The following is a 6,977-nucleotide window of genomic DNA, read 5'->3' as shown; positions in this document are numbered from 1 at the left end:
TTAAAAAAAAATCTTGACGTAATTAGGAGAAGAAGGTGGGGGTTATTTCCAGTTCTACCATAGATCTCTTACATAATATTAGATAACTGACTTCCTCCAGCCTATGTCATGATTCCCCATCTGTATGTGGGGACAGTAACACTGTATATGGTGGGTGTTCTGTAGGTAATATTCATTAATTAGATACTTGGTGACAAGGCATATACAAGTAGTGGAATACACTTCTTCCTTTCCAAACAGACATTTCCTGACAAGAAACCTTTCCTATTATCTCTGTTTTTTCTCCATCATCTATGGCATGAATCTTCCTATAAAGGAAGAAACTGAAGAATTGGGTAAAGCAGAGTGACAAAACATGCCAAGCAATCAGCTGAGCAGCTGAGAGGAGTAAGGACATACTGAAGAGGATGGTGATTGTGGGCCACTGCACTTGAAAGCACAGATGGTTCTACAATGGATGGTGTTGAGGTAGTTGTTTCTCACAAATTTCTGGCTTTTAACCCTAATCTGTATGCATGAGGTCAGGGGTTGGAGGGGGTGGGGCTGTGTTTCTCAGGAGCAGGACAGTAAAATTCAACATTGCTGATTTATTATTCCTTATTGTAATTCCTTATTATGTTTTTCAGAGAAGTAGTTGGGGGGAAAGGTTCATTCCTTGCTCTAAAGACCTGATGGCCTAAACTAGACAAGTATAAAACCTGAAAGTAAGGAAAATTTGAGAAGCTTTAAGTGTAATGTGTAACAAAACTCTAAGATGGAGCTGGGCTGGAATGAACTTTCAAATGAGAATGGAAAAGCATGAATTTTACACAGAAAAAAGGGTTCAGTGAGGGGATTTGAAAGTAGAAGTGACAAGGTTGAAGCGTGGGTAGATCTAGAATTTTGAAAAGGGGGGTGCAGATGATGAGGTGCATCATCACATACAATACAAGATATATTTTCTGTCTAGTTAAAATGAAACTAGAAGCTTTACAAATAAGTTAGAGGCCCAGCGTTATAGTTTTCAGTTCATGATTAAAGCACAAACAAATACAACTTTATTGGAATATGCACTAATTCGCTATACCATATATATTAAAACCCAACAAATTGCAAAAAGTAATCAAAATATGCTGTTTCATTAGTCTTGTAGTCATTTAATTCTAATGTAGATCTGTTTTCAGGTTCATCACACAAAGTCTAGCCTTCTTGAGCATCTTGATAGTGCATCCAGTTTCACTGAAAGTTATTTCCACATCTCAGTTAATGTTTAACTTGAGTTAAGGTTTCCACACCAGAGTTTATGTTCTGAACTAGAGTTACAAGCAGTCTACAGGGCTGTGAAATACGAGCTGAATTATTGGGAGCAGCTGAACAGACAGCAGAATTGCAGAAGAAAAAGTAGCTCAATTAGTGGAACCTCAAAACCATTAAAAGAAGAGAGGACCATTAACACCTGTGGAATGAAGAGTTTAGAAGGAAACAGGTATATTATAATGAGTAATGCAGGCAACTGACTCCCTCTCTGCTACCTGAATAGAAATGCTGTTCCCACTGCCAGGTAGTTTGTTTTAAAATTAGGTAGAGCAGGAATCAAAGGCGGAGTGGGGATGGGGGAGCAGGTGCATCACTGTATGCACTCTGGATCCACCCCTGGGAAGCGGGGGTTGATAGGAGAAAGTTGCAATAGCTCCTCTAAGAGAGAATCATGAGATAAGCCAGGGATTTTACAGTGGCAACAGAGAGGAAAGGACAATTAGAACATGTTAGGGAAGAAGCAAACTGATCTGTTTATACATGGGAGAGAAGTGCTTTAGGGTAGAAAGAGAGCATTTGATAATGGTAACCCTGTGGGGGAGGCTGGCAAGGTAAGTGGGAAAAAATTGTCTTCTGCTAACAACTAAGGTCTTCTCAGGGGCAGAAAGGCATGTGATCAAAATCTGTGTCTATGCAGAATTGTAGTTAGCACAGCTCTTCCATAGGTATGCATGGGGTACCTTGCTATGGGCAAGCTGAGAAGATGGCCAGGATTTTCAGACATGAGTGATTCTTAGGTGCTTGGCTTTTAACTATGTCATTACTCAGTTCTGCTCTATGTCCATCGTTCTATTATCTTATAATTCAGGGGTATCGAATTCATTCAGCTCCTGGGCCTGGATGAGCAGCACAGAGCCAGTCTGCAGGCTGAATTAAGCCCACAGACCAGCCCCATATGTCACAGCCAGCTCACAGGGCTGGGCCAGTGCCAGCATCACATGCAACACACACCCTGAACCAGCCCATGTGCTGCTTGAAGCCCTGGACCAGCCCTGTGCACCATGTGCAGCGCATGCCAGTCCCAGCCTGGTGAATAGCATACAGCCTATGGGGCTGCTCAGGTGCATGTCCTTCTTATGGCACATGGGGCCAGGCTGGAGCCCATGGTGCATGTGGAGCCTGTGCCAGACTAGCCCTGCATGCTGAATCTGGCACATGGGGCCGGTTTGTGGGCCCGATCCAGATTGGCCTTGGATCCAGCATGCAGGAGCTGCATACAGTATTTGCTGCAGATCAGCCCAGTGCACCACGTGCAGCATGCACTGGCCTCAACCCCCCACCACCTCACCCCTGCATGTAAGGTACAGGACTGGTCTGGGGTGTGTGCTGTATGTAGTGCCCAGACTGGCCAGGTGTAGTGTGTCTAGTGTGCACATCCACTCTGTAAGGCCAGTCTGGACCAGCCTGGATCCAGCTGGCAGGGGAAGACAGGAAGAACTACCACTAGATATACTAGTATGTTTTAATATATTTACTATATATATTTCTAGACAGTCCATCACTGTGTGGAATTTTGAACAAAAGGAAGCAATGCTTTCTTCCCTTTTGTGACTTTCGTCAAGCTTGCTTCCTAACAGGGCACCAGGAACACCGGCCAGTTAACACCAGAACAAACAAAATGCTCCTCCTTAAGGAAAGGCTTGAATAAAGATGGTGGTTGCATCTACACAAGATGCTTACAGTGCAGTAGCTCATTACTACTGCATAGTCATAACAAGCTACTGCGCAGCCAGTATCTCCGGGAAGCCATGCAGAGATGCAACTGCTCAGTAACAGTGGTTACTGCACAGTAATATAGTATTAGAATATGCAAGTACTCAATGAATGTGCAGTAACAACTGCACAATCAACATCTCATGTAGACATGGCCGATATATCCAATATTGCACTATGAAAGTACAAAGGCTTAAAGTGTGATGGATTTGTGTGAGTAAGCAGTTGTAATGCTGAACTTACTCTCTTGTGTACATTTTATTCATGCATACCAGAAGTTCAGTTCCAGGGAGCAAGAGGCAAGATACCCTGTAGATCACATTGATGGCCAAGCAAGTCCTCCGAGGTGAGATCAATATAAGCAAAAATATCAGGAAAATCAGAGTTCATATTCCCATGGCAACCTTAGCTTTGTTCCTTGTGTATGTGTTTTACATTCATAGTATGATAAGGTTGTAATGTAAAAATGCTACCTATGGTAAGAAGAATGGTGCAGATCAAACAGAATAAAAAACATGGAGCTGAAGTCTCTTTGAAAGTAAAATTGGAGGTTCGTTATTACATTGTTTTGAAGAGTACATGGTGTGAAACAACAGGCATTGAACTGTGTTTCTCCAGTAACAGGACATAAGGACATATAGCAATCCTTAAAGCAACAGAAATAAAAAGCCTACAAGAAGTCCAGCCATCTGCTACAGACAGATTTTTCTTGCCAGGACATTCACTGATTTCAGTTCCAGCTTGAACACCACCTCTCCACTGTGACTCTGTTACGATCCCACTTTGTATTCAGTACTTATTATGAAGCTCCTCCAACATTCATCCTACTTTGTAGTACTGAAAAGACATCTAAATGAGACTTCCCTGTTCTCAGAGTTTAATGCCATTTATATTATTACAATGTCACAGGGCGGGGACCCAGGAGTGGCTGTGATCTCTCCTGGCGCCCCCTACCGTGTCAAGTAGGTGTCCATGCACCCTCGTTATCTCACCTGCCGCGACTTTGATGGTGAAAGTATTGTAAGGGAGGCTGCCTTTTACCCCCCTTGAGCATGGTATCCCTTGGCGTACTCCCACCGGTACCCTGTCTACCGCTGAGTCTGTGTACTCCCGTCACAGGGCTACGCGTGGCTCCTACCACCCCTTATACCACGCCCCAAGCCTCTCGGATGTCCCAGACGTTGTCAGGTCTAACTATCCTTGTTACGCTCGCCCTTCCGAAACCTCGCCCCCCTTCTGGGGCCTCCTCAGTGTGCTCGCCCCCCTTCTGGGGCCTCCTCAGTATGCCCTCCCTGGGGCTCCTTGTTCCTGTATGCCCTCCCTGGGGCTTCTACTCAGTCTCTCGCCCTCCCTAGGACTTTGTCTCGCAGTTCCCGCGATTGGGGCTCAGGTATCCGTAGCCATGCCTGGCCCCCAGACCCACCTTCTTGGGTCACTCGCCCACGCTGGGCTCCTTGCCCTGCACGACACTGCCCCACTGGGGCCGGGGGCTATGCAACCCCAAAACATGGCACCCTCTCTGGTGCCAGGAACCCCCACGCTACTGGGGAGCTCCCATGAGGCCTTCTCCAACCCCTACGGCCTCGCCTGGTCCTTTGGTGTAACAACAAACAAAAAACCATCAGCCAATCGGCCCCAACTCAAACTCTAGCCTCCTGGCTTAAAACATAAACCCGAAGCCCTCTGGCTCATCATTATTTCCATCCCTGCCAGGGCTCCTGTGACTGGTATTCTCACCTATGAACTACTCCGGTCATCAGGCCTCCCACCTCTGCCTACTCCTGACAGAGCTCCCTCCTTCATAGCTGCCAGAAGGGAACTGCCACTTGGCCTCAGCCTAGGCTGTTTATAAAGGCCAGGCCCTGCCCCCTCCTGGTCAGCTGACCTCTGGGGTTGCCCCGGCAACCCACACCTGTCCTTTAGGAGCAGGCACTTCAGTGCCCTGCAACACATCTCCGCCCCCAAGTTTGAGTCCCACCAGGAGCGGGGCGTGGAAGTGCCCTGTGACATACAAATATTATTACTGTATGTTCCTCTGCTACTCATTCAGTCAAGAGTTGGCTGGTTGGAATAATGTAGTTGATCTAGTTGGGGATGGTTCCTCTTTGAGCAGAGGATTGGACTAGAATAGAAAGATGTGGGCAGTGGTGTCCCCCAAGGCTCTGTCCTTGAACCAGTATTGTTCAATATTTTCATCAGTGATTTGGATAAGGGTGTAGAAAGCACTCTGTTGAAATTTGTAGACGGCACCAAACTATGGGGTTTAGTAAACCCACTAGAGGGTAGGGAGCGAATTCAGGTGGATTTAGATAGACTGGGGAAGTGGGCAGATCAGAATAGGATGGAATTTAACAAAGATAAGTGCAAAGTGCTGCACCTGGGGAGAAAAAAATCACCAATACACCTATAGACTTACTCATTCTAAGTAGCACAGCAGTGGAAAAGGATCTCGGAGTCATAGTTGACACAAAAATGAACATGAGTCGCCAGTGTGACAAGGTAATAAATAAAACTAACTGCATTCTTTCCTGCATTAGTAGGTGCATCACAAGCAGGTCTAGGGAGGTGAGGTGATACTTCCCCTCTATATGCATTGGTGAGGCCGCAGCTGGAGTGCTGCGTCCAGTTTTGGGTGCCACACTTCAAGAAGGATGTGGATAACCTGGAAATCCTATGAAGACAGATTGAGGGACCTGAATCTCTTCAGCTTCTGCAAGAGAAGGCTGTCTACAAGCTCATCAGAGGGGTCAGCAGGAAATATGGGATACTAGGTTTACCAGGGTGCTCCTCGGGGTTACTAGAAACAATGGCCATAAACTGAAGGAGAAAAGATTTGGACTAGACATCAGAAAGCAATTCTTTATGGTGAGGGTTGCCAAAATATGAAATGGGCTTCTGAGGGAGGTGGTGCTTTCCCCTCCTCGGAGGTGTTCAAAAGGAGATTAGACAAGCACTTGGCTGGGGTACTTGACCCCAGCGCTCTTTCCTGCCCAGAGCAGGGGGTCAGGCTCGATGATCTCATAGGTCCCTTCCAACCCTAGAAATCTATGAAATCTATGACTATGAAATCATGGTAGCTGCATACTGGTTAGTGATGTAGTCATCTGTATATAAAATGTGACAGTTAAATTAGCTTCCAAGCACCTCCAAGAATTCAACTATTTATCCAGATACTGGGTTTGTGTGTCCTACATGGCATTAGTATAGCAATTTATTTTATGTACTTTGAATTAAAGATGTATGTTCCCTAGCAACCAGGGCAAGAACTCTATCCAATCATCATTTCCATCACCCTTGTAAAAACAGACCTTTTTAGAATCTTAGAAAAATCCAGTGGGAATGAAAAGGTCCAAGTGTTTGTCTACTTTGTTCCAATAATGGAAGCCCCACAACTCTCTAGGATTCTAACTTGTTCCATTGCTTATTTAACCAACCTCAAAGTTGAGAAGTTCTTTCTAAGAACCCTGAGAAACATTTTTCTTAAAGCATGTTGGGATCTGATCTGTCATCCCAAACATCGTGCCTCATGCCATGCCACACATGCATGGCAAAACAAGTGATTTTTGGGATCAGGGATTATATCCCAATCATGCCTTACTTGCCAGTACAAGGGGTACCTGGGTTCATGATCATCAAGGATCTGGGTTTTCTGTTTGCTGCAGAAAAATAAGGGCAAATGCAGATTTTCTCCTTTAACAGAGAAAAATGTGGCTTTTCTCCTTTAACAGAGAAAAACACAGATTTGCCCATGTGCAGATGTGTGGCAGTCAGGCAGCAGTGGAGAGCAGTTCCCACAGCTCTCCAATGCTAAAGTAGAGATAAGGGAGGTAAGTCTATGGGGGGGCTGGTAGGGGCCAGGCCACACGGGCAGGAGAGGTGACCAGAAAGGGGGCACAGGCCATGCAGGGAGGAGGGGACATAGGTCACACATTGGGTGGGGGGAAGGAACACAGGCCACATGTCAGGGG

The sequence above is a fragment of the Crocodylus porosus genome, unplaced genomic scaffold (genome assembly GCF_001723895.1).
Source record: "Crocodylus porosus isolate Cpor-Errol unplaced genomic scaffold, CroPor_comp1, whole genome shotgun sequence".
NCBI classification, from domain to species: Eukaryota; Metazoa; Chordata; order Crocodylia; family Crocodylidae; genus Crocodylus; species Crocodylus porosus.
Note: the sequence above shows the minus strand (reverse complement) of the source record.